Below are 27739 nucleotides of genomic sequence, written 5' to 3' on the forward strand. Positions count from 1 at the left end.
GACGTTCGGCTACCTCTATCATAATTTCTGTCAGGGCCCTTATCATAGCCTCTAGAAGGTGGACCATACACCTGGGCCAACAAAACTTTTGTTTTTAACTCTTTCGACTTCTTGTCCTCAGTCTCCTTCGCCTCCGCTTCCTGTCGCTCATAATACTGAGCCATCGTCAACACAGAGGCCGGAGAGGACGTAGTCCAAGAACTTTCACTAGATTTTAACCGACTCGCTATACTGGGTAATAAATTTGAAACATATTTATCGACAAACATATGTCTGCCGGTATCGTCAGTAAGAGACTGACCACTAAAATCATGAAAGGCTTCCTTAAGCGAGTAAAGAAATCAGAAACCGATTCGTCTGCTTTTTGTTTACAGGACGCTAAAACAGTCCAATCAATCTTTTTAGGGGGAATAACCGTTTTAAGTTTAGTTAAAATGGCTGCAGGAAGATCTAATATCAGCTTATGCGGTTTTTGGGCGGGCTCTCTATCCGCATCTATGCGCTCTAAATCCTTCTATTCGGCGCAAAGAACAGCGCGATCATCAATTTTACGAACGGTCCTCCACATATCTGGGGGTAAAATAAGACCAAAAAACAAATCTATATCACATAAGGTCATAACACAAGAATTTAAAGCACCCTCGACTTCCTCATAAAAGGCAGCTGGATTTTTACGCGGGTCAGGTAACGCATTTTTAAGTGCCATTACATCTGCTCTATTCCAAGGAGTGTAAACCTAATTATAAATAAAGTAGCCCTTCGCATCAACAGAATTGTTATCATCATTATCACCCGTTCCTTTAGGAGGAACATACAAAGGCGCGGCTTCCCGCATGGGTTTCATGACAATTGGTATCATCTTATCTGTCACGAAGATAGGGCGGTGCGTTTCTCCGGGCGGATTAGTCTGTGGAACGGCGCCCGCAGCCTTTTTCTGCTCCTTCAGATGTTGCGCCTCGTCTCGTATTTTAACAAGCCATCTAAAGAAATCGGGTGCCTGAGAAAAGACAAGAAGACCATCACGTATTTGTTTACGATCAGTTGCAATATCAGCAGGTTCTAAAACATCGGAATATTTCCGAAACATCTCAACAACTTCATTGGCAAATGATGCAGTGAAATACATCTGCTCTTTTTCTGTCCAATTCCGTACACTAGCCAAAAGATCGGCAGCAGGATGTGCGCTATGCAATGCTTTACGGGCAGCTTGTCTGATTTCAGCCGCTCGTTCTGCAGACAGCAAAGATCGGGAATCCCGCGTTTTCTGTTGTTCCGTATCGGAATCCTCATCATCCCCGAACGGAGCAGACGGAACGATATACGGAGGTGGAGGTCGATCTAAAACCAAAAAAATCATCTTGTGGTTTATTAAGGACAGGATAGAGAGGCTGACGGACAGGATATTGGCCAGACATCTGTAACCTTCGTTCTTTTTCCTCTCGTTCCTGTATTTCTTTTGTTTCTTTCTTTCTCAACTCCAGCGGTTTCTCATACACAGTCTTTCGCTGTTCCTTCTCAATCAACGCTTGCTCACGCTTCTCCTGCTGTCGTACTTCTTTCTCCCACATTCGCAAACTCTCAAACATATCACGCCTAGATTTTCGCTCAAACAGACATCGCTCCACATATTCAACCTTTCGCGCATCAAACGACCCATGCAATGGCCAACGTAACTCACGATCCTTTTTGGTGTATTTGTGCCACAATGTGCTGTACATTATGGCAGAAAGACCAAACTTCATATACATATCTCGATTAGGAGTCCCCTCGGGGGGAGCCGGCTGCGATTCCTCAAGTCGTAAACTGGTACCACCAAACAAGCAGCACATCTTTCGAAGTGCGCGGCAAACAGGCATGCTCAAAAATAGTGCAAGATATACACTACTATAGGTAAAGAGCGCTTAAGGTACTTTCTTAGTACGTTGCGCTATACATATCAAAGGTGGAGAAAGCTCCGTGCATCGCCTGCCTATATGGGTTGCACGCACCCACGGACCCTTCGCCTGCAAAGCCTGCCGCTTCACCTGCTACCAGACCTGCACCGCTCCCGCCGAGTCCAACACAAACAGCAACCACCTGAAGTGCATCCTGCTGAACACCCGCTCCGTCCACAGGCACGCCGTGGAACTCTGGGACCTGCTCGACGCGACAACACCGGACGTCGCCTTCCTCACCGAGACCTGGGTGAACGCCTCCTCAGCACCCGACATCGCCACAGCCATCCCGGATGGATACAAGATCACCCGGAAGGACCGCGTCAACCAGACGGGAGGAGGCATTGCCATCGTACACAAGAACGCCATCCGCATCTCAACCAACTCTGACGAAACTTTCTCCGCCGCCGAGCACATGCACTTCCAGATACACACCGACCCCAAGACCACCCTCCGAGGCACCCTCGTCTACAGACCACCGGGACCATGCACACAGTTCAGCGAAGACATCGCAGACTTCATCAGCCCGCACGCCCTCCCCTCCGCCGACTACATCCTCCTGGGGGACCTCAACTTCCACCTGGAGAACAACAACGACAGAAACACCACCGCCCTGCTGGACAACCTCGCCAACCTCGGACTCAAGCAACTGGTGAACTCCCCACCCACTACGCCGGACACACGCTTGACCCCGTCTTCTCTTCCAGCAAGCACGTCTCCTTCAGCCATGCCACCGGACTCCACTGGACAGATCACAGCTGCGTCCACTTCAGCTTCAATAGGACTACGACCCACCACCAACCGCAACGGGTCCCCCGCCGCAGCTGGAGCAAGATCACCGCCGAGCAGCTCACCTCCTCCCTCAGCCAGAACACTCCCACCAGCACAACGGACCCCAACGAAGCAGCCAGCAACCTCACCAAGTGGCTGACTGCCTGCGCCGATGACCTCGCTCCACTAAAGAACCTCCCAGCAGACCCGGCAGCAAGAAAACCCCCTGGTTCACCGACGAACTCAAAGAATCCAAGAAGAACTCCCGCACCCTCGAGAAAGCCTGGCAGTTCGACCACACCACAGACAACTGGACCGCCCTCAAACACGCCACCCGCAAACACCATCAGCTGATCCGCGCCACCAAGAAGACAGCACTCAAAGAACGACTGGACAACAACGCCCACGACAGCAAGGAACTCTTCAGCATCGTCAAAGAGTTCTCCAACCCCAGCGCCGGAATCAACTACATCACCCCCTCGCAAAGCCTCTGCGACTCACTCGCCTCGTTCTTCCACCGCAAGATCGCCGACATACACAACAGCTTCAACGCACAGACCACGCACCCTTACCACCGAGCCAACGCCCGCCACCACCACCCTCTGCATCTGGACCCCGATCACCACCAAAGACACCACCCGCACGATGAACTCCATCCACTCAGGATCACCAACCGACCCGTGCCCACACCACATCTTCAACAAGGCCGACGCCACCATCGCACCCCATCTCCGAGACACCATCAACTCCTCCTTCCACACCGCCACCTTCCCGGAGAGCTGGAAGCATGCCGAGCTGACCGCCTTCCTGAAGAAACCAACGGCAGACCCCACCGACCTCAAGAACTACCGTCCCATCTCGCTCCTTCCGTTGCCGGCCAAAGTCATCGAGAAGACTGTCAACAAACAGCTTGCCGCCTTCCTCGAGACAAACGGATCCCTCGACCCCTCGCCGTCCGGTTTTCGGGCCAACCACAGCACCGAAACCGCACTGATCGCAGCCACCGACGACATCAGAACCCTGATCGACAATGGGGAAACAGTGGCCCTCATCCTCCTGGACCTCTCCGCAGCGTTCGACACAGTCTGCCCCCGAACCCTAGTGAAGCACCTCAGCAACATCGGAATCCGAGAGAAAGCGCTGGAATGGATCATCTCGTTCCTCACCAGAAGAACCCAGAGAGTCCGCCTCCCTCCGTTCAGATCCGAGGCCACCGAAGTCATCTGCGGCGTTCCACAAGGATCTTCTCTCAGCCCGACCCTCTTCAACGCCTACATGAGCCCCCTCGCAGCCATCGCACACCAACACAACCTCAACATCATCTCCTACGCTGACGACACCCAGCTGATCCTCTCCCTCACCAACGACCCCACCAGCGCCAAAGCCAAACTACACGAAGGGATGTAAGACGTCGCCGACTGGATGAGGAACAGCCGCCTTAAACTGAACTCAGACAAGACAGAAGTTCTCATCCTGGGATCATCACCCTCCGCCTGGGACGACTCCTGGTGGCCCGGCACCGCTCCCAAACCAACGGACCACGCACGCAACCTGGGCTTCATCCTGGACTCCTCCCTGTCAATGACCAGACAAGTCAACGCCATTTCTTCCTCGTGCTTCAACACCCTGCGCATGCTCCGCAAGATCTTCAGATGGATCCCCACTGAAACCAGGAAGACCGTCACCCAGGCACTCGTCACCAGCCGACTGGACTACGGGAACGCCCTCTACGCCGGAACCACAGCCAAACTCCAGCGAAGACTCCAACGCATCCAGAACGCCTCCGCACGACTCATCCTGGACATCCCCCGACACAGCCACATCACCGGACACCTGAGAGACCTGCACTGGCTCCCCGTCAGCAAGAGGATCACGTTCCGACTCCTCACCCACGCACACAAGGCCCTCCACGACCTGGGCCCCAAGTACCTCAACGACCGCATGACCCTCTACACGCCCACCCGCCAGTTACGATATACCAGCCTCGCACTCGCCACCGTACCACGCATCCGCAAAGCCACCGCCGGAGGAAGATCCTTCTCCTACCTGGCAGCCAAGACTTGGAACTCCCTCCCCACCCACCTACGGCGAACCCAAGACCATCTCTCCTTCAAGAAGCAACTCAAGACCTGGCTGTTCGAGCAGTAACATACCCCTCTCCCCCAGCGCCTTGAGACCCTCCCGGGTGAGTAGCGCGCTATATAAATGCCATGATTGATTGATTGATTGAACACATATATTGCGAAACAAAGGACCCAAACAAAACCAAAGTAGACAAGTCTATCCAAATACAAAGTGCTCGGGCAAGCGTTCCTAAAACTGCCTTACCAATACAAGAGCTTCCAAAAGCCAAAACCTTTAACAAGCGCCGCAAAGCGACTCTTACCAATCGTAGGCTGTCCAGATTCCAACTGCCAAGTTCTAACTTCGACCAAACGGTCACTGCACGGCAGACCAGCAGAAGAGATCTCAGTCGAGGACCGGCGCCACCTGGATGGTCGGATCGGAAAGTAAGGAAGGAACGCCTCGGATACCAAGACACGGGTCTTATCTGGTAGCGATCGCGACCTCAGCGAAGTTCCGAACCTTCGTCACGACCAATCCTTCGGGCATCCGAGTCGCAGATGAGCCCCACGTGCCGGGCGCCAATTTGTTGTGCAGGCCTCAGCCTGGCCCGCTAGTACAAGGGGTTCGCCTTTCTGCGCACGAAGTCCTCAGACCCAAAGGAAAAAGTTGGCACGGAAACTGGAATTGCAAAACATAGAATTTATTACACTTCATGAAGTGGTGCTAAAGTTCACACAGTACCCTTCGGCACTATGAGAAGTAGCACAAAGGGCTACTGGACACATGGTTTATTTATACCCACACAGGGGCTCAAAAGAAGGCGGTACAAGGCACAAGAGCACATTTTATGTCCATACAAGGTAATAACGAGAAGCAAAATCGATCAGTGGGAGGAGCCAACAGTCTTGGGGTCGCGGCTAACACATTCCAATCTAGGGCTAACCATTAACAGATGCGGACCCTAACGGTCAGCGGCAAAACACAAAGATGCTATTATTAGACTGTTGCTGGGAAGATTCAAAGGCCATGTGCAGAAAGATAGGACAACGCACATGGTCAACACGAAGCAGCGTGTGGCAGACAAAATGGCTGCCGTGAATTCAAAATGGATGCCACAAATGTCAAGCTAATGACCAAAACTCGATGTCTTTTGCTAACGCTCAACTCAATCGATGTTATAATACAACAAGCTGGGCTCTTCTTTCTGAGGCCCCTGGGGCTGAGCTGGGCTTTTCTATAGGGGGCCCTGGGGCTGAGCTGGGCTCTTTTATCCGGGGGCCCTTGGGGCTGAACTGGGCTCTTCTATCCTGTGGCCCCTGGGGCTGAGCTGGGCTCTTCTTTCCGGGGCCCTGGGGCTGAGCTGGGATTTTCTATCCGGGGCCCACTGGGGCTGAGCTGGGCTCTTCTATCCGGGGCCCCTGGGGCTGAGCTGGGCGCTTCTATCCGGGGCCCCTGGGGCTGAGCTGGGCTCTTCCATCCGAGGCCCTGGGGCTGAGCTGGGCTCTTCTATCCGGGGGCCCCTGGGGCTGAGCTGGGCTCTTATGTCTGGGGGCCCCTGGGGCTGAGCTGGGCTCTTCTATCCAGGGCTCCTGGGGCTGAACTGGGCTTTTCTATCCGGGGCCCCTGGGGCTGAGCTGGGCTCTTCTATTCGGGGGCCTCTGGGGCTGAGCTGGGCTCTTCCATCCTAGGCCCTGGGGCTGAGCTGGGCGCTTCTATCCAGGGTCCCTGGGACTGAGCTGGGCTCTTCCATCCATGGCCCTGGGGCTGAGCTGGGCTCTTCTATCCGGGGCCCCAGGGGCTGAGCTGGGCTCCTCTATCCGGAGTCCTCTGGGGCCGAGCTGGGCTCTTCTATCTGGGGGCCCTGGGGCTGAGCTGGGCTCTTCTATCCCGGGGCCTTGGGGCTGTGCTGGGCTCTTCTATCCAGGGGCCCGAGGCTGAGCTGGGCTCTTCTATATGGGGCCCCTGGGGCTGAGCTGGACTCTTCTATCCGTGGGCCCCAGGGGGGGCTGTGCTGGGCTCTTCTATCCAGGGCCCCTGGGGCTGAGCTGGTCTATTCTCTCCGGGGGCACCTGGGGAGGGCTGGACTCTTCTATCCGGTGCTGGGCTGGGCTCTTCTATCCAGGACCCTTGGGCTCTTCTAACCGGGGGGCCCTGGGGCTGAGCTATACTCTTCTATCCGGGGGCCCTTGGGGCTGAGCTGGGCTCTTCTATTCAGGGGCACCTGGGGCTGAGCTGGGCTCTTCTATCTGGGGGCCTCTTGGGCTGAGCTGGGCTCTTCTATTGGGGGCCCCTGGGTCTGAGCTGGGCTCTTCTATCCGGGGGCCCTAGGGCTGAGCTGGGCCCTTCTTTCCGTGGGCCTCTGGGGTTGAGCTGGGCCTTTCTATCTGGGGGGCCCTGGGGCTGATCTGGGCTCTTCTATCCGGGGCCCCTGGGGCTGAGCTGGGCTCCTCTATCCAGGGGCCCCTGGGGATGAGCTGGGCCCTTCTATCTGAGGCCCTGGGGATGAGCTGGGCTCTTCTATCCGGGGGCCCCTGGGGCTGAGCTGGGCTCTTTTCTCTGGGGGCACCTCGGGCTGAGCTGGGCTCTTATGTCTGGGGGCCCCTGGGGCTGAGCTGGGCTCTTCTATCCAGGGCTCCTGGGGCTGAACTGGGCTTTTCTATCCGGGGCCCCTGGGGCTGAGCTGGGCTCTTCTATTCGGGGGCCTCTGGGGCTGAGCTGGGCTCTTCCATCCTAGGCCCTGGGGCTGAGCTGGGCGCTTCTATCCAGGGTCCCTGGGACTGAGCTGGGCTCTTCCATCCATGGCCCTGGGGCTGAGCTGGGCTCTTCTATCCGGGGCCCCAGGGGCTGAGCTGGGCTCCTCTATCCGGGGTCCTCTGGGGCCGAGCTGGGCTCTTCTATCTGGGGGCCCTGGGGCTGAGCTGGGCTCTTCTATCCCGGGGCCTTGGGGCTGTGCTGGGCTCTTCTATCCAGGGGCCCGAGGCTGAGCTGGGCTCTTCTATATGGGGCCCCTGGGGCTGAGCTGGACTCTTCTATCCGTGGGCCCCAGGGGGGGCTGTGCTGGGCTCTTCTATCCAGGGCCCCTGGGGCTGAGCTGGTCTATTCTCTCCGGGGGCACCTGGGGAGGGCTGGACTCTTCTATCCGGTGCTGGGCTGGGCTCTTCTATCCAGGACCCTTGGGCTCTTCTAACCGGGGGGCCCTGGGGCTGAGCTATACTCTTCTATCCGGGGGCCCTTGGGGCTGAGCTGGGCTCTTCTATTCAGGGGCACCTGGGGCTGAGCTGGGCTCTTCTATCTGGGGGCCTCTTGGGCTGAGCTGGGCTCTTCTATTGGGGGCCCCTGGGTCTGAGCTGGGCTCTTCTATCCGGGGGCCCTAGGGCTGAGCTGGGCCCTTCTTTCCGTGGGCCTCTGGGGTTGAGCTGGGCCTTTCTATCTGGGGGGCCCTGGGGCTGATCTGGGCTCTTCTATCCGGGGCCCCTGGGGCTGAGCTGGGCTCCTCTATCCAGGGGCCCCTGGGGATGAGCTGGGCCCTTCTATCTGAGGCCCTGGGGATGAGCTGGGCTCTTCTATCCGGGGGCCCCTGGGGCTGAGCTGGGCTCTTTTCTCTTGGGGCACCTCGGGCTGAGCTGGGCCCTTCTTTCCGTGGGCCTCTGGGGTTGAGTTGGGCCTTTCTATCTGGGGGGCCCTGGGGCTGATCTGGGCTCTTCTATCCGGGGCCCCTGGGGCTGAGCTGGGCTCCTCTATCCAGGGGCCCCTGGGGATGAGCTGGGCCCTTCTATCTGAGGCCCTGGGGATGAGCTGGGCTCTTCTATCCGGGGGCCCCTGGGGCTGAGCTGGGCTCTTTTCTCTGGGGGCATCTCGGGCTGAGCTGGGCTCTTCTATCCGGGGGCCCCTGGGACTGAGCTGGGCTCGTCTATCCGGGGGCCCTGGGGGGATTTCCTTCGGGCCCTGGGGGTGTTTGTGGGCATCATGTATGTTAAAGAGGGGATCTGTGTGCTGCATCTTAATGCACTGTTAGGAATATGTGCACTGCGGTGCATTCTTGCTTCACTGTGAGGGATCTGTGCACTGTGGTGCATTCTTACTGCACTGTGAGGGATCTGTGCACTGTGGTGCATTTTGCTGCACTGTGAGGGATCTGTGCACTGTTCACCCACTGTCATGACACCATCCACTGAGGGAGAAATCTGTGACAGTCAAATCTGATTGTTCTGTCTTATGCAGTTATTGAGACTGTAATCTACTTGTTTGTTTATTTTATAAGTGAACCTTTGAAGGGAGTGAGCGGGTAAACAAAGGAGACAAATGTAACACTTAATTTGGTGAGTCGGAAAGTTGTTTGAATACACACAGTCCTACCAAATATAAAAAATTGCCCACAGAAACAGGAAAAATAGAAAACATTGTCCAGTTTAATTCTAGCAGTTTCTTACATATAATTAATGAAATTCAGGCTATTTCCAATTCACTTCTAAAGACTGGAGGCGGCGGTTCCGTCAGCGGCCACCAGAGGGCGCTCCTCGCCTGCTGATGAAACCCACTGAGCTGCACATTGGATGAAAGGGATAAGGGTTTCCTCTTCTGGGTCAGCGGCGGCAGAGACAGCACCAGCAGCTGCGGTGACATCACTTCCGGCCTCTCCTGGTGTTTGCAGCCTGCAGCAGAGGAGGAAGGAACCATTGTCTGTCTGTGCAGTTACCTCCATCTGCAGACCCCCCTCAGACCCCAGATCTGCCCCTCCCACCCCCAGACCCCAGGGGGAGGAGAGAGCCTGGACATATCTACACAGGTCTCTGCTCAGGTAGGAGATTGTCAGCACCATCTGCTGTGTTTGTAGAAATAGACTGAATAATCCTGAAGGGAATCTCTGCAAGAGCCATGCTGAGCTGGGCCCTTCTAGGGGAGCCCCTGTGGCTGAGCTGGGCTCTTCTATCCGGGGGCCCCTGGGGCTGAGCTGGGCTCTTCTATCTGGGGGCCTCTGGGGCTGAGCTGGGCTCTTCTATCCGGGGCCCTGGGGCTGAGCTGGGCTCTTCTATCTTGGGGTCCTGGGACTGAGCAGGGCTCTTCTATCCAGGGCCCCTGGGGCTGAGCTGGGCTCTTCTATCCGGGGCCCCTGGGGCTGAGCTGGGCTCTTCTATCCGGGGGCCCTGTGGGTTGTGCTGGGCTCTTATATCCGCGGGCCTCTGTGGGGGCTGAGCTCTTCTATCTGGGGCCCCTGGGGCTGTGCTATACTCTTCTATCCGGGGCACTTGAGGCTGAGCTGGGCTCTTCTATCTGGGGTCCCTGGTGCTGAGCTGGTCTCCTCTATCTGGGGGCCTCTGGGGCTGAGCTGCGCTCTTCTATCCGGGGGCCCCTGGGGCTGAGCTTGTCTATTCTATCCGGGGGCCCCTGGGGAGAGCGGCGCTCTTCTATCCGGGGCCCCTTGTGCTGAGCTAGTCTATTCTATCTGGGGGCCCTGGAGCTGAGCTGGGCCCGTCTATCCGGGGGCCTCAGGGGCTGAGCAGGGCTTTTCTATCTGGGGCCCCTGGGGCTGAGCTGGGCTCTTTTATCCGGGGCCCCTGGGCTGAGCTGGGCTTTTCAATCTGGGGGCCCTGGGCTGAGCTGGGCTCTTCTATCTGGGGGCCCTGTAGCTGAGCTGGGCTCTTCTATCCGGGGGCCCCTGGTGCTAAGCTGTGCTCTTCTATAAGGGGGTCCTGTGGCTGAGCTGGGTTCTTCTATCTGGGGGCCCCTGGGGCAGAGCTGGGCTCTTCTATCTGGGGGCCCCTGGGGATGAGCTGGTCTCTTCTATCCGGGGGCCCCTGGGGCTGAGATGGGCTCTTCTGTCTGGAGCCCCTGGGGCTGCTTCTATCCGGGGACCCTGGGCCTGAGCTGGGCTCTTCTATCCGGGGCCCCTGGGGTTGAGCTGGGCTCTTCTATCGAGGGGCCCCTGGGGCTTAGCTGGGCTCTTCTATCCTTTGGCCTCTGGGGTTGATCGAGGCTCTTTTATCTGGGGCCCCTTGGGTTGAGCTGGGCTCTTCTATCCGTGGGCCCCTGGGGCTGAGCTGGGCTCTTCTATCCGGGGCCCCTGGGGCTGAGCTGGGCTCTTCTATCCGGGGGCCCTGAGGCTGAGCTGGGCTCTTCTATCTGGGGCCGCAGGGGCTGAGCTGGGCTCTTCTATCCGGGGGCCCTGGGGCTGAGCTGAGCTCTTCTATTCGGGGGCCCCTGGGGCTGAGCTGGGCTCTTCTATCGGGGGCTCCTGGGGTCGAACTGGGCTCTTCTATCCAGGGCCCCTGGGGCTGAGCTGGGCCCTTTTATCTGGGGCCCCTGGGGCTGAGCTGGGCTCTTATATCCGGGGGCCTCGGGGGCTCAGCTGGGCTCTTCTATCCGGGGGCCCTGGGGGGCTTTCATTCCTGCCCTGGGGGTGTTTGTGGGCATCATTTTTTGTTGAAGAGGGGATATGTGCACTGTATCATACTGCACTGTGAGGAATCTGTCACTGCACTGAATCTTACTGCACTATGAGAAATCTGTGCACACTGCCCTGCATCGTACTGCACTGTGAGGAATCTGTGCACGCTGCACTGCATCTGACGGCACTATGAGTAATCTCTGCACAACCTCCCTCTGCACAATGGAAATCACTGCATGCTGCACAGCATTTTACTGCATGAGGAATATGTGCTAATGCACTGCATCTTTACAACACTGTGAAGAATCTTTGCACTCTACACTGCATCTTACTGTAATGTGAGAAATCTGTCCACACAGCCCTGCATCATACAACACTGTAAGAAATCTCTGCACGCTGCACTGTATACACTGCACTATGAGCAGTCTGTACATGCTGCACTGCATCTTACTGCACTATGAATAATCTATGCACACTGCATTGTTTCTTACTGTACTGTGAGGATTATATGCACACTGCACCTTACTACAGTGAGAAATATGTGCACACTGCATCTTACTACTATATGAAATCTGTGCACACTTCACTGCATCTTACAGCACTATGAGGAAATTGTGCACACTCTACTGCATCTTACAGCACTACGAGAAGTCTGTGCCACTGCACTGTGAGACATCTGTGCACACTGCACTGCATTGTACTGCAATGAGTAATCTATGCACACTGCACTGCAGTTTAGTGTTCTATGGGAAATCTGTGCACACTGTGCTGCGTCTTATTCCACTGTGAGAAGTCTGTTCACACTGCACTGTAACGTAGTACACTCTGAGAAACCTGTGAACGCTTCACTGCCTCTTACTGCACTATGAGGAATCTGTGCACACCACAGTGCACCTTATAGCACTATGAGGAATTTGGAGTACTGCAATGCTATTTACTGCTCTGTGAGAAATCTGTGCAAACTGCACTGCATTTGATTGCATTATGAGGAGTCTGTGCAGTGCACTGCATCTTATTGCACTATGACAAGTCTATGTCAGTGCACTGTACTGTATCTAACTGCACTGTGTGAAATCTATGCACACTGCACTGCATCTGACTGCATTATGAGGAGTCTGTGCAGTGCACTGCATCTTATTGCACTATGACCATCTATGTCAGTGCACTGCACTGTATCTAACTCCACTGTGTGAAATCTGTGCACACTGCACTGCACCTTGCTGCATTATAAGGAATCGGTGTCACTGCACTTCGTCTTACCCCACTACGAGAAATCACTGAATGGGGTGGACTGAGCTGGGTTCTTCTACCTGGGGACCTCTGGGAGGGTGAAGGGGCTTTCCTTCCGGCCCTGGGGACTTTTGTGGTCATTATGTGTGTGTTTAAGGGTGAATTTATGCACACTGCACTGCATCTTACTGCACTATGAGAAACCTGTCACACTGCACTGCATCTTACTGCACTATGAGAAATCTGTGCACACTGCACTGCATCTTACTGCACTATAAGAAACCTGTCACACTGCACTGCATCTTACTGCACTATGAGAAACCTGTCACACTTAACTGCATCTTACTGCACTATGAGAAATCTGTGCACACTGCACTGCATTTTACTGCACTATAAGAAACCTGTCACACTGCACTGCATCTTACTGCACTATGAGAAACCTGTCACAGTGAACTGCATCTTACTGCACTGAGAAATCTGTGCACACCACAGTGCACCTAACAGCACTATGAGGAATTTGGAGTACTGCAATGCTATTTACTGCTCTGTGAGAAATCTGTGCAAACTGCACTCCATCTGATTGCATTATGAGGAGTCTGTGCAGTGCACTGCATCTTATTGCACTATGACAAGTCTATGTCAGTGAACTGCACTGTATCTAACTGCACGGTGTGAAATCTATGCACACTGCACTGCATCTGACTGCATTATGAGGAGTCTGTGCGGTGCACTGCATCTTATTGCACTATGACCATCTATGTCAGTGCACTGCACTGTATCTAACTCCACTGTGTGAAATCTGTGCACACTGCACTGCACCTTGCTGCACTATAAGGAATCGGTGTCACTGCACTTCGTCTTACCCCACTACGAGAAATCACTGAATGGGGTGGACTGAGCTGGGCTCTTCTACCTGGGGACCTCTGTGAGGGAGAAGGGGCTTTCCTTCAGGCACTTGGGACTGTTGTGGTCATTATGTGTGTGTTTAAGGGCGAATTTATGCACACTGCACTGCATCTTACTGCACTATGAGGAACCTGTCACACTGCACTGCATCTTACTGCACTATGAGAAATCTGTGCGCACTGCATCTTACTGCACTATAAGAAACCTGTCACACTGCACTGCATATTACTGCACTATGAGAAACCTGTCACACTGAACTGCATCTTACTGCACTATGAGAAATCTGTGCACACTGCACTGCATCTTACTGCACTATAAGAAACCTGTCACACTGCACTGCATCTTACTGCACTATGAGAAACCTGTCACACTGTACTACTTTTTACTGCACTATGAGAAATCTGTGCACACTGCACTGCATCATACTGCACTGTGTGGAATCAGTGCATGCTGCACGGCTATTTGCACTATGAGCGATCTGTGCACACTGCCCTGCATCGTACTGCACTGTGTGGAATCAGTGCATGCTGCACGGGTATTTGCACTATGAGCGATCTGTGCATGCTGCCATGCCTTGTACTGCACTATAAGAAACCTTTCACACTGCACTGCATCTTACTGCACTGTGTGGAATCAGTGCATGCTGCACGGCTATTTGCACTATGAGCGACCTGTGCATACTGCCCTGCATCGTACTGCACTATGAGTAGTCTGTGCACCCTGCACTGTGAGAAATCGGTGCACATTGCTCTGCTTTTTACTGCACTTTGAAGATGTCTGTGAAAACGTCACTGCTTTTTGCTACTTTGTGAGAAATTTGTGCTCTAATTTGCTTACTAATAATCTCTGAGAACCGAGAAAATCTGTATATTGCATTGCTTTTCCTTGCTCTGTGAGGGCTGTTGACAGGAAAGTTAATATGCACACACTGCACTGCTTTTTATTACACCGTGAGGGGGATTTAAAATAAAAGAGGAAATCTGTGCGGACTGCTCTGCCTTTGACTATTCTGTGCAGGGTGTTTAGAGCCCATCTGTGGTCTGCAAACGGAATTACTTTTTACTACAGTCCGAGGGGCGATTAAAAAAGAGAAAATCTGGATGCGCTGCACCGCTCTTTACTCTTCAGTGTGATAAATCTGTCCATACTGCACGTACTTAACTACACTTAGGGGCACGCAGCGCAGCACAGCAAGCCACCTATCTGCGCTGCGTGATAGTTAAAGGGCAGGAATGCGCTGTATCTATCTGCGTGAGTGGATTTGTGAGTGGCTCTTTGGATGAGTCATTGGTTGTGTGATTGCTGGTATGGGTCTGTGAATGGGTATGTGAGGGGTTATGTGCGGTTGGGATTGGGTGTATGAGAGGTTCTATGGGGTAGGAGTGGGTGTGTAAGTATCTGTCTGTATGTATATGTGAGTGGTTGTATTGGTGAGTGAGGGGGTGCATGAGTGGCTGTATGGGTGACTTAGTGGGTATGTAAGTGGTTGTGTGAGTGAGTGGATTTGTGAGTGGCTCTTTGGATGAGTCACTGGTTGTGTGAGTGCTGGTAAGGGTCTGTGAATGGGTATGTGAGGGGTTATGTGGGGTTGGGATTGGGTGTATGAGAGGTTCTATGGGGTAGGAGTGGGTGTGTGTCTGTCTGTAGGTATATGCGGGTGGTTGTATTGGTGAGTGAGTGGGTGCATGAGTAGCTGTATGGGTGACTTAGTGGGTATGTAAGTGGTTGTGTGAGTGAGTGGATTCGTGAGTCGCTCTTTGGATGAGTCATTGGTTGTGTGAGTGCTGGTATGGGTCTGTGACTGGGTATGTGAGGGGTTATGTGGGGTTGGGATTGGGTGTATGAGAGGTTCTATGGGGTAGGTGTGGGTGTGTGTCTGTCTGTATGTATATGCGAGTGGTTGTATTGGTGAGTGAGTGGGTGCATGAGTGGCTGTATGGGTGACTTAGTGGGTGTGTAAGTGGCTGTGTGAGTGAGTGGATTTGTGAGTCGCTCTTTGGATGAGTCATTGGTTGTGTGAGTGCTGGTATGGGTCTGTGACTGGGTATGTGAGGGGTTATGTGGGGTTGGGATTGGGTGTATGAGAGGTTCTATGGGGTAGGGGTGGGTGTGTGTCTGTCTGTATGTATATGCGAGTGGTTGTATTGGTGAGTGAGTGGGTGCATGAGTGGCTGTATGGGTGACTTAGTGGGTGTGTAAGTGGCTGTGTGAGTGAGTGGATTTGTGAGTGGCTCTTTGGATGAGTCATTGGTTGTGTGAGTGCTGGTATGGGTCTGTGACTGGGTATGTGAGGGGTTATGTGGGGTTGGGATTGGGTGTATGAGAGGTTCTATGGGGTAGGTGTGGGTGTGTGTCTGTCTGTATGTATATGCGAGTGGTTGTATTGGTGAGTGAGTGGGTGCATGAGTGGCTGTATGGGTGACTTAGTGGGTGTGTAAGTGGCTGTGTGAGTGAGTGGATTTGTGAGTGGCTCTTTGGATGAGTCATTGGTTGTGTGAGTGCTGGTATGAGTCTGTGAATGGGTATGTGAGGGGTTATGTGGGGTTGGGATTGGGTGTATGAGAGGTTCTATGGGGTAGGTGTGGGTGTGTGTCTGTCTGTATGTATATGCGAGTGGTTGTATTGGTGAGTGAGTGGGTGCATGAGTGGCTGTATGGGTGACTTAGTGGGTATGTAAGTGGCTGTATGAGTAAGTGGATTTGTGAGTGGCTCTTTGGATGAGTCACTGGTTGTGTGAGCGCTGGTATGGGTCTGTGACTGGGTATGTGAGGGGTTATGTGGGGTTGGGATTGGGTCTATGATAGGTTCTATGGGGTAAGAGAGGGTGTGTGAGTGGTTCTGTGGATGTTGTCATTAGCGATGTCACTGACCATGTCATGAGTGATGCAATATGTGAGGTCATAAGCAGTGCATTACAGGGGCATAAGTTATAGTTAGCTCAGGTAACTATACCAGCTGAATTTCTATGTTTTGACCCAGTGAAATCTGACCTAATTCTAATGTCCATGTAACCTGTAGTTTTTTCAGTGAATATATATGTATATTCCACATGTATTCCAAAGCAGTAGTATGTTATCACTGTTTTTTATTTGGCAAATGAAAGTGGCGCGTTTCGATCTGACAAACTTTTTCACATAACTCGTTTTTGTTCATTGCATTTATACAATGTGCAATAACACGTTCAAGTAGACATAAACAAAATACTTCACATTCTGTAATTCCTCCTCGACTCTTTGTCAACAAAAACTTTATCAATGACGGACAAAAGTTGGTATTTAGTAAACTAAGTTTTACCAATAATATTGACTTTAGCCACCATATATTAGGTATAGTACTGTTTCTATGACAGTTCAGCTATGTTTGGCTTATTTCTGAATTATATTTTTATTTTGATAAATCATTTCTTGTTAGGGTCTAGTGCCCTAACTCAAAACTGACAAACAAATGCTGCTGTGCTTAAGGGTATAGTACCCAAATGAAACTAAATCGTACTTCCACCTCAGTTAATAAAAAAGGTGTTGCCACATGGGGGTCGCCTTCTATAGTCTCCTTAACGCTACCAGCAGATGTGCATGGAAGCTTCCAAATATCTATAAGGGAGAAAAAGAATGATTTAGTATACCAGCGTAACGTAAGTACAACCTTAGTACAGTCTTCTTTGTGTTGCATCTTGGAAAACCACTATAAGAGGAGAAAATAATATTGATGATGAATGTGATATGTCTACAGAAAGAAATATATACATTTCTGACAATTAGAAATATCATCAAAAGAAAAGAAAAATGAGTTACACATATGAGCTTCTAATTTACAAGCATGTGTAAAGCTCTTCGTGCTGGTTCATACCATGTGGAGCAAGACTTCCTGCTTCTAGTATGTACCTAGATTTCATTCTGCGTAATGCAGTAGTTCTGTTGCCACCCCTAGGGTGTTTCACAACAGTATCAATGCCAAACAATCTGGCTTTGGTCCAATCTCCATCATGGTGTTCCCTGAAGTGTTGTGCTGTGCTGTAGCTCATGTCTGCATTTGTGATGGCATGCCAATGTTTGAGTATACGCTCTTGTATGGGAAAGGTAGTCGACCCTATATACCATCTGTCACATGGGCAGATGATTACATATACTATATAGTCTGTTTCGCATCTGATTGGTTAGTGATACAGTGTTTCTTTCTAATCCTGTCTAGGGTAATCTCATAGACGTTAGTGCTGAATTTGCACGCCTTGCAGTTACCGCATTTTCTGAAACCTCAACTCTGTTGCAACCAAGTTTGTCTGTTACTTGTGAGATGGCTGTGTACTAACATGTCTTTTATGGAAAGATTTCTCTTAAAAGTGATGTTCGGTGTATTTGCCTATCTTCGGTCAAGGTGGTATCATGTGTTAGTATTTCCCTTCTACTCTTTAACATCTTGCGTAAGTTGTTTGTCTGACTTGTAAACTTGGTGATAAATCGTATCGGTTCTTTGTCAGGTTCCCTTGATATATGTGGTTTTCCTTGTAAAAGTTCATCTCTCGATTTTTCATCAGCCCTTATGCTAGCTTTTATAAAGCTTTTCTTAGAATACTTTCTGGCACTAAAGCGATCTAGCATGTCCTGTTTGGTTCTCCTACAGCCTTCATTGGTGCTACTGTTTCTTTTGGCTCTGAGAAACTTGCTATAGGGGATACTCCAGCAGTAGCTTGGTGGATGATAGATCCGCAAGGAGGATCGAGTTGCCTGCAGTGTTCTTCCTGTAGAGATCAGTCTGGAGTGTGCCATTTTTGAGTGAAACTTTGACATCAAGGAAATCCACTGTTTCCTGGCTGTAATTCGTGGTGAATCTTAGATTGATGTTGTTGTTATTGATGACAGATGAAGAGATTTTAAGGTCTTCCTCACTCTCCTCCCAAACGAGGAAGACATCATCAATATACCTGAACCCACACTGATTTGACCAATGAATCTATTTTGATCTTGATTCCATAGGACGAGCTACTCCCACCAGCCCACCAAAAGATTGGAATAGCTGGGGGCGACGCAAGTCCCCATGGCTGTTCCTTGTATTTGCTTATACAATGTATTTTCAAAGAGGAAAATGTTCTCCTTTAGACAAGTTTCGATCATTTTCATGATCATCTGTTTGTGTTGTAGTACCTTAGCATCTCTCATTCTGAGAAAGTATTTACAGGCATTCATTCCATCTTGATGCCTAATACTAGTGTACAGACTTTCCACGTCTTAGCACTCTAGCCAACATTCCTTGTCCCAACAAAGATTACTGGATTTTTGGATGAAGTCTTGCGTATCGCTAATGTAGTAATCCAAATTCTGTACATACGGCCCAGAAAGTGATCTACATAGATTGAGGTATTTTCAAAAATACTATTTTTTGAGGAAACAATGGGACGACCTGGTGGGTTTAGTGCATCCTTAAGTACCTTTGGTAACAGGTAGACTGTGGGGTTGGTAGGTGTTTCATTTTATAGGAACTGTAGTTCATCCCAACTGAGTAGTTGGTGTTCATGCAACTCCAGTAGTCTTTCTTTATAGTGTGTAATTAAATTTTATAAATATTCCCTGTCAGTTCTAACGTAACAGGTGCTATTGCCCACCTGTCTGAGTCCCTCCTTTACATAGTTCTCTCTACACATTATCACTATGTTCCCCCCCTTGTCGGAGGGTTTGATGACTATTGTCTGATCTTTCTGTAACTCAGTTAATGTGTTCCATTGTCTCTTGTTCAAGTTACTCTGTTTCAAGTGTTCTCTACTTAGTTTCAAAATGTCCTCTGCAACTGTGTCTGAGAATATGTCAATATTGTCTTTGGGTATTTGGGGTATGGATCTAGATGGCATTCTAAAATTCGTCACCTCAGTACCCCCTGTGTCGATACCAAGGATGTTGTTAATATAGTCAATATTAGTGGGATCTAGAGAGTCATTGGAATTACTAGATATGATTGTGGTCTCTTCCATTCCTTCTAAACTGTGTAGTGTTTGTAATATCTCAAGGTCTCTTATTGTAAGGGCAGTCTGGGGAGAATTGGTAGTTGTTGTCGCATCAATTGTTTCCCTGTTTGGACGTAATGCATGTATTTTGTACAATTTCACCTTCCCAACAAACTTAAATAAATCAATCCTTAATTGTGCATAATTTACTTGTGATGTAGGACAAAAGGATAGTCCAAGTTTAAGAGTCTCACTGTCCTCATGTGAGACTTGTGTTTTAGAGAGGTTTATTACCGTTACTTCCTTCGATTGTACTGCCATTACTTTTTCTTTCCTTGCTGGCCCCGTATTCCTATTCCGCTGTTTGTTTGTTTTCCTTTGTTGCCTTCTTCTCTGGCTTTCACTTTTGTGCCCCTATCTCTGCCTCTTTGTTTTGCTTGAAATGAGTGTTGAGGTTCTGTGAATTCTGAACCCGTGGGTTCCATTTTGTGTATGGCATCCATTTTGTGGTTACCCTCACATAGGCCGATGACTTTGCCTGAACTAGTCTTTTAAGGACATGTACACCTTAGCTCGAGTTCATGCTGACTCCTGTTTGACCTGAGTGAACTGACCCTGTTGCCTGAAGCTGACCTTGTTAAACCAGTTCCTGCCCTTTAGCTGATCAAGTTTAAGGATCAGAGCACAGGACATCATAAAGTTTTACTGCACACAAACATGCCTTATCCTACTTCTATCTGTTTCTGTTTCTTCTTTTATGGTCTATTTACGATATGGGTTGTGGTCCTTTTTATTATGGGTTTGTCCGGCTTGTCTAAAGAAGATGTTGGGTTTGTTCAATGATTGAATATGGGCCGGACAACTGTAAAATGGGTTTGTCGTCATGCAATACTTTCATTGTGGAAACATGTGATTGGTTAAACTATAAACAAGGAATGTTTGCCTGAAGCATAATGTTTGGCATAAAAAGGGAAGACTTGCTTTGTAAAGTTGAGCAGTCTCCTGAGAACTCATACCGTGATGATTTCTAGGACTTCTGTTACTGGCTGCAGCCAATAAATTTGATCTTTGACGCCACTCAGAAGTGTCCCGTGTCTCTGTATTCTAAGACAGGTGAACCCGAAGACTTTGGGCGTGCCCCTGGTGCCGCTGGGTTCTAAAACCCGGTTCTTCAGTTGGCGCTTCCAACGTGGGGCGACTTCAGCGGTACCGTTCCAAGCCTGAAGATCGTGAGGAGCTTCGTGAGGAAATTCTGGAGGACGGCTACCACTTCATCGACCCCGGCATGTCGAACGTGGACTGAAGGTCTTTGCTGCGAGGCTTCCCGCTTTCCTGACGGCTACGAAGGACTGCTGCCCTGACTGTCGCCCTGTCTTGGACCCATTTGTGATGCTTTGTACGGTGAGACGATAGACGGTCTTCTGGTGGCGTGAATGATACCTCAGTTAAGTGTAAGTGGGTCGCTCCCAGCCCTTAGTTTTTGGTTCATTGGTTCTTAGTTTGTTTGGTCCTTAGTTTTGATTTGAAAATTGCAATTTCCAAAGCCGAGGGACTCGTATATTTGCGAGACTATCGTTGTAGATAATCCCTTGAAGTTTGAAGCTAGATTAGTGAGCGAAGATGCCTAGTCTTAGCAAAATTAGGAGGATATTCTGTTGTGGTTGTAACGGGGATTCCAGATTGGAGGATTCATGCCCGATACCTCCAGTTGGAACTCCGACTTATGAGCTCTATTCTAAACACGGCGTGGGCCCCATTACGTTTAATGAAGTATGGGTCCGCTATACTAGAAAAGATGGTGTCTTACAATGGCCCCAACATGGTAGCTTTGATACAGAGATTTTAGACAATTTAGAAACTAAATTATTTAGGAAGAAAGCCCGGCCGGCAATGTTTGACTCCTTTCGCCTTTGGCGTAAAGAAGCCAGACAACGAGAAATTAAACAAGCTAAAAGAGATAAAAGAGAAAAGGATGTATCAATAATGCAAGCTGCTAGGCACTTTAAAGAAAACGAAGAAGATAAAGCAATTGAGGTGTCAGATAGGCAACATAATATGGCTATTGATAAATGTTATCCAGCTTTGCCATCTCTTCTTGAGAATGCAATGAAGGACCCTGAGAAGGATCCTTTGATGTCACATTTGTTGAGATTACCACCCCCTTATGCACAGAGTGCTACGGCACCTCCGCAACCTCCAGTTGCACAACCTCTTGTTGCTGTTCAGCCACCGGCTCCTCCTCAGCTGGTTCTTCCTCCTACGGCGCAGCCTCCTCTGGGGCCGCAGACTTTGCTATCGGTTTTGTCTGGAACTACTTTGCCTTATTCTCCTGTACCTTCAACTTCTCTTGCTACTAACCCTACACTTCTATCACTTCAAAATACTTTGTCTCCTGTCCTTATTTCAGTTTCTCCTTCTGCTCGACAACGAATGACTGATACTGTTACTGGTCTTTTGTCTCCTTTCTTTGGGTCATTTAGTATGACCCCTATTTCTGCACGTAAACAAATGCGTAGTCAGCTACCTGGTCCCGAAGAACGGGCAGTGTTAGATCTCTTGGCTCGCAGATGGGTTTCGAATGTTTGGAGGTATAACTTAGAGTCAGTTATGGATGTTTTCCAGCAGTGGGAAGCACCCAAGCAAAGGTATGTTTTTGAAGTTATGTGTACTTTTCTTCGTGAGGAATGGGAAGATAATGATTTGGGTTCAGTCCCAGTGGAGTTGCTAAATATACAGTCCGAGTTTGCGAAAGGGACGATAGTAGATCTCGGAATTGAGAAAGCAGTTGCGATGGTACTTGAGTGTAGAAGTGATTTCCTTCTCAGCGACTATTTGAGCCTGATTCCGCAGTTAGGAGAAAGGTGCGACAATATCCAATAAGAGAGGTTCCCCCAGTTTGGAGAGAAGGGGACGCAAACGCTAATCCACCTGTTCTGCCTCATTTTCAGAGAGTATGGGTACATGTGCCATGGAAGAGAGTAGAAGTTTTGGCCCTTAAACAGTCTTTACCTGATCCCCGTAAGAATCCAGCTGGCTATTACAAAGAATTGTCCCAGACAGTTGACGCATGCATCATGAATTTAGCCGACATAGACATGCTGTTGGGTAACGTAGTTCCTCAACCTTTGTGGGCAAAGATTCGTCATGAGGATCATGCGCCAGAGTTAGGTGATGCATGGGCTAATATTACTGCTGCGGATGGTAGACAGGTTGGTGGAGCTAAGCCTGAGCCTCTAGTTGCAGATTTACCTGGTAGAATTATCAACCTTATGAAGACAATGATGCCGGCTTTACGAGTGAATTGGGACAAGTTAGCAGCATGCAAACAGAAGAAAGATGAAAGTGTGTCAGATTTCTTCACTAGGTTTAAAGAAACATTCATAGATCATAGTGGTCAGGACATGAGTACGGAAGGTGGCCAAAGATTGTTCGTAGATAAGTTTGTCTTTAATTTACTTCCAGAGCTTTGTAACAAGTTGAAGGACTCTGAGAGTTCGTGGGCTGTTTCTTTGTCGGCACAGATATTGGCGACTGCACAGTACTACGAGAATAGGGATAAGGATGAGAACGATAGAGTAGAGAAGAAGACTAAAGACTTGAAGACAAAAGTTATTTTGCAGCAGGCGTATCCGCCTCGCTCGAATCAGCAAGAGTCACAGCAACGTCCACAGTTTCAGCAATCTCTACAGTTTCAGAGAATATCACAAAAGCCTGAGTATTTTGCTCCAAGACCACCTTTGGGTCTGAATCAGTGCGCGTATTGTAGGGAGGAAGGTCATTACAAGAATGAGTGTCCTGTTTTACGACAACGTACAAGTGGTATGTCGGGTCTGAGAGGTCGTGGTGGTTTCCAGCAAGTATCTGAGATGAGAGGACGTGGTGCATTTCCTCAGAACGAACGTTCTTTTCCTACTCAGAGTTCAATTAATTATTTTGATCAGCAGAATGTACAGACTGGCAGATCTACGCAATACTACACTGACGATTATTATGTTGAAAATGAGGGTACTAGTTATAATGATTGCAGAACAGCCATGGACAAAGAGAGGGAGTAGTGTCAGTTCCAGTAGACCAGAGTAGACCTTATGTTGCAGTAGTTACATCAGGTGTAGAAGAGCCTTTTCTTTTGGATACTGGTGCAGCAAAGAGTTCTATCATGCACTCTAAACTCCCTGGCGCACCTTTGTCTGGCTTAACGAATGTTTCGGTAGGATTTTCTGGTGCCCTGGTACGTAATCCAGTTTCTAGTCCTTTGTCTCTTTCCATTGGGCCTTGTGAATTGGAAGCACCCCTTATTCTAACAACAGGTTGTTGTAAGAATTTGTTGGGTTTGAATTTGTTAAAAAGATTGCATGCGACATTGTATTGTTTTCCTTCGGGAGTACATCTTACATTGGGTAAGAAAGTGATCTCTCCAATGTATTTATCTAAAGATCGACTTCCACTGGAATTGCGTTCTGTCCCTGATACTCTTTGGAATACTGGTCCTAATGATGTGGGTCTTTTGGAGATTCCACCCTATGTTGTTACGCTCAAATCGAATGTTAAATTCCCCAATATCGGATTTCGAGTGATGGTGAAAGAGCGCTTTTAGCGATTATCTATGATTTTATTGAGAAAGGTGTGATTGAAGAAACGAGAGGTAATGTGTGTAGCAGTCCTGTTCTGCCTGTCTTGAAGCGTACTGACTCTTCTCAGCCGCCTGTGTATAGGTTTGTGATCGACCTTCGAGAGGTCAATAAGATTGTTGTGCCACAGTTTCCTGTTGTTCCGGACATTACTGCTTTACTGACTCTGATTCCTGCTTCATCCGCTTGGTTTTCAGTTATTGACTTAAAGAATGCTTTCTTCAGCATTCCAATTGCCGAGGAGAGTAGAGATATTTTTGGCTTCTCTTTAGGAGGCCGAAGCTTCCGGTTTAAGAGAGCTCCCCAAGGCTATTGTGAAAGTCCCTCCATTTATAGTCAGGCTTTAAAAACTCAGCTCGATACTCTTGTGTTACCTGCTGGTGCTGCTCTTATACAGTATGTGGATGATCTGTTAGTGGCCGCTGATGATGAGAAAACTTGTAAAGAAGCTGCTCTTTCTTTGTTGCGACATTTGTCGGACTTGCATCATAAAGTGTCACCTTCTAAGTTGCAGTATTGTCGCCAAGAAGTGACCTACTTAGGTCATCTCTTGTCAAAGGAGGGAAGAAGGTTGACCCCAGAACGAATTCAAGCGATTGCGCAAATGACTGTACCAAGCACACAGAGAGAAGTGCGTGTTTTCTTGGGTATCACATCGTATTGTAGACAGTGGATTCCAAATTTCTCTCTATTGGCGAAACCTCTGTTGGCTTTGACTTGTAAAGATACACCGAATCCTCTTCCGTGGTCTGACGATTGTCAGAAAAGTTTTTCTGAATTGCGTGATGCGTTGTGTTCTGCTCCAGTGTTGGGTACTCCTGACTACAGTAAGCCTTTTACACTCTATGTTCACGAGAGAGAGGGTTGTGCATTGTCAGTTTTGACTCAACAGTTTGGTGATAAGCAGCGTCCATGTGCGTATTTCTCGTCAACTTTAGATCCAGTAGCTAGAGCGTTGCCAAGCTGTTTGAGAGCTACAGCGGCAGCGGCTGTTTCCATCCGACATTCTGCTGGATTGGTGATGGATAATACGTTGGTTGTGATGGTTCCACATGCAGTGGATACTTTATTAAATCGAACCAAGACTCAGCACCTTACTAGTGCGAGGTTATCGGGTTATGAGTTGAAGCTTTTGGCTAGTCATGTGCACATCAAGCGGTGTAATGTATTGAATCCAGCAACATTGTTGCCGATTTCTGTGGATACAGATGGTCAGGAACAGCATGATTGTCTTTTGAGGACGGAAGAGGAAACGAAGAGTAGAGTCGATCTGAAAGACACTCCTCTTTTGGATCCTGATGGTACGTTATGGGTTGATGGGTCATGCTACAAGCTCCCGAATGGTGATACGACTGCAGCATATGCCGTGGCGACATTATGCACAATTGTTGAAGCTGCACGAGTGAGCTATAATTCGGCACAAGCAGCGGAATTGATTGCATTAACGAGAGCGTGTATTTTGTCTGAGGGAAAGAGAGTGAATGTGTATACCGATAGCCAGTACGCATTTGGTGTTGCACACAGTTTTGGACGCTTGTGGAAAGAAAGGGGATTTATCACATCCCATGGGACTAAGATTCAACATGGGTAGTTGGTAAATGAGCTTCTTGAGTCACTTACTTTGCCGAAGCAAGTTGCAATTGTGAAGTGTAGTGCTCACCGGAAGGTTACGAATGATGTTGGTCGTGGTAATGCGTTTGCGGATGAAGTCGCGAAAGAAACAGCGAGAAATGTGATGAGTCGAATCTATGTTGCAGGCCCTGCGAGATGGATTGGTACAGCTGGAATGTGTGAAGATACGATTGAGAGTGTGAAATCAATCCAGGCTGAAGCCACTGAAAATGAAAAGAGTGTGTGGAGAGAAACTACGGGTAGATTGGATTCGACTGGTTGTTGGGTTGAGTTATCAGAACACCAAAGATGGATGTTGCCGGATGCATATGTGCTTGCGGTGGTTACGATGGCGCATGGGTTGTCTCACATTAGTGTGAAAGGAATTTGTAAATTGTTGGCTCCAGTATGGCAGAATGTTGGAATTCCTAAATGTGCTGAGAATGTGGTCAAGTATTGTATGGTGTGTTTGATGTATAATCCAGGTAAGGGAACTCCAACTCCAGCTGGTCACTTTTAAGCATGGGCGGATTTAGCGAATCTGGCGTACGCGAACTTGCGTATTTACGGATTCGCAATCCGCAAGATCCGCGAACTCTCGCGAATCTGCAGATTTTTGTGTTTTTGTGTTCGCAAGGGTTCGCGAGGATTTATGTACCAGTTCGCAATTGCGAACTTACTAGTCGACTCGCAACGGCCGCGACTATGTTGTTTCTACGTCTGGTTCATCATCACAGGTTCACAGCACCCTCTGTTTCACCACTGCCACCCTCTGGTACACCCATGCCACCCTCTGGTACATCCTCACTGCCACCCTCTGGTTGGTTTATCACTGTAAATTATGGGGGTGAAAAAAAAACAAGCACACCTGCCCTGCTTCAACTGCCATGAATTAATTTGGGGTTGATTAATGTGTCAGTGATTTTGAAACTTCCAGTCTGGCTGGCACCTGCTTCCTTCCTTATCTGTAATTTGCTTTCTGTTGCAGTGCAATTTTTTTTTCACAGGACCTTTATGGCCTACTTGTAGCTATTCTATGAGCCTGCTGTTTGGGTCAGAGCAGGGTCATAGAATAGTTGCAAATAGGCAACTGAACTCTGGAGGGGCCCCTCAGGAAGCACTAGAGTGAATGGTTACTAATGTTAAGATTGAACTTTTGCACCTGCTGATTGCTTTCAGTTCTGCAAAAATCGTTTTTTCTGCAATTTCGCGCGATTTGCAGGGCGCGAATCCGTGCGAGATCGATTTCGGAAGCCGCGAATTCGTGCGAATACACGATTTGTTTTTTTTGCTGCGTGTATGTTCGCGTGATTTTGTGCGTGTTGGCAAGGCGCTTGTAGCGCTACGTTTGCGAAGTTACCCTAGCGGTCGTACATGGGCGCGGCCATCTTGTTTGCGTGACGTAATTCCGTTTCCGGCCGCTATGTGTAATCTCGCAAAGTGTGCGGCTCGCTAGTACAATTTTGCGCGTGATCGCGAGGAAAATCTCGCGCGAACTTACCCACGCGGTCGTGAACGGGCGCGGCCATCTTGTTTCTCATTCATTGCTATGGTTCTGGGCATGCTCTCTGTATCCTTTCTTAATCTCTGCCATCCTTTGCTTTTTTGAAGTTTTTTTTTATCTATTTTACTTATTATCTATCCCTCTATTTTTCTAGCTCTATATTTTTGTGTTTTCTGCTACTTTTTGTTAATTTTGAACTACTTTTTTAAACGCTTTTCTTTTCTTCTTCCCTGTTCTATTTCTTATTTTGCTTCCTTTCTGCCCAGACCATGGCAAAGGGAGCCGGGAAGAAGCCCTCAAAGGGAAGGGTCCCGCACCCCGTACCCGGCTCCCGTGCGGGCGTTTGAGGGGGAAGACAGTGATAGCTCGGGAGATTTTTAGTGCGGAGGAGGTGGCCGCACTAATATTTCACGTCCAGTGCCGCCTCCCCAAGACCATCATGGGAGGCGGCAAGATCGCAACCGGCTACGGCATCCGGGAGCGCCGGAAGCGCTGGGAGAAGGTGTGCCGGGCCATGTTTAAACTCTCTGGGGTCCGGCGCACTTATAACCAGGCCACCCACCGCTGGACGGATGTCATGAACCGGGAACGCGACTTGCTGGACGTGCTTGGCGTAGAGATCCCCGGGCTTGGTGAGTAGTAGTAGCTATTTCTAGCTATTTCATCACTACTCTGTTGTATCCGGCTCTGTTATTTGCGAATGTTTGTTTTTTACCAAGAGCAATAATGCTGCCGATTACATTGTAGGTAAATTATATTTCAAAATCTTCC

The 27739-nt window shown here is 49.6% G+C and overlaps 1 protein-coding gene across 1 annotated transcript in view; it reads left to right on the forward strand.

Annotated features, from left to right (window-relative positions):
- Positions 1 to 9432: 9432 nt before the first annotated feature.
- LOC144806858 (uncharacterized) overlaps positions 9433 to 27739 on the forward strand; it is a 90727-nt gene continuing 72420 nt past the window's right edge. The window contains exon 1 of the mRNA XM_078673004.1: positions 9433 to 9570. The gene's annotated coding sequence lies outside the window, so the exon portion shown is untranslated. The remainder of the gene's footprint in view (positions 9571 to 27739) is intronic.

Source organism: Lissotriton helveticus, chromosome 1_2 (genome assembly GCF_964261635.1).
Source record: "Lissotriton helveticus chromosome 1_2, aLisHel1.1, whole genome shotgun sequence".
NCBI classification, from domain to species: domain Eukaryota; kingdom Metazoa; phylum Chordata; class Amphibia; order Caudata; family Salamandridae; genus Lissotriton; species Lissotriton helveticus.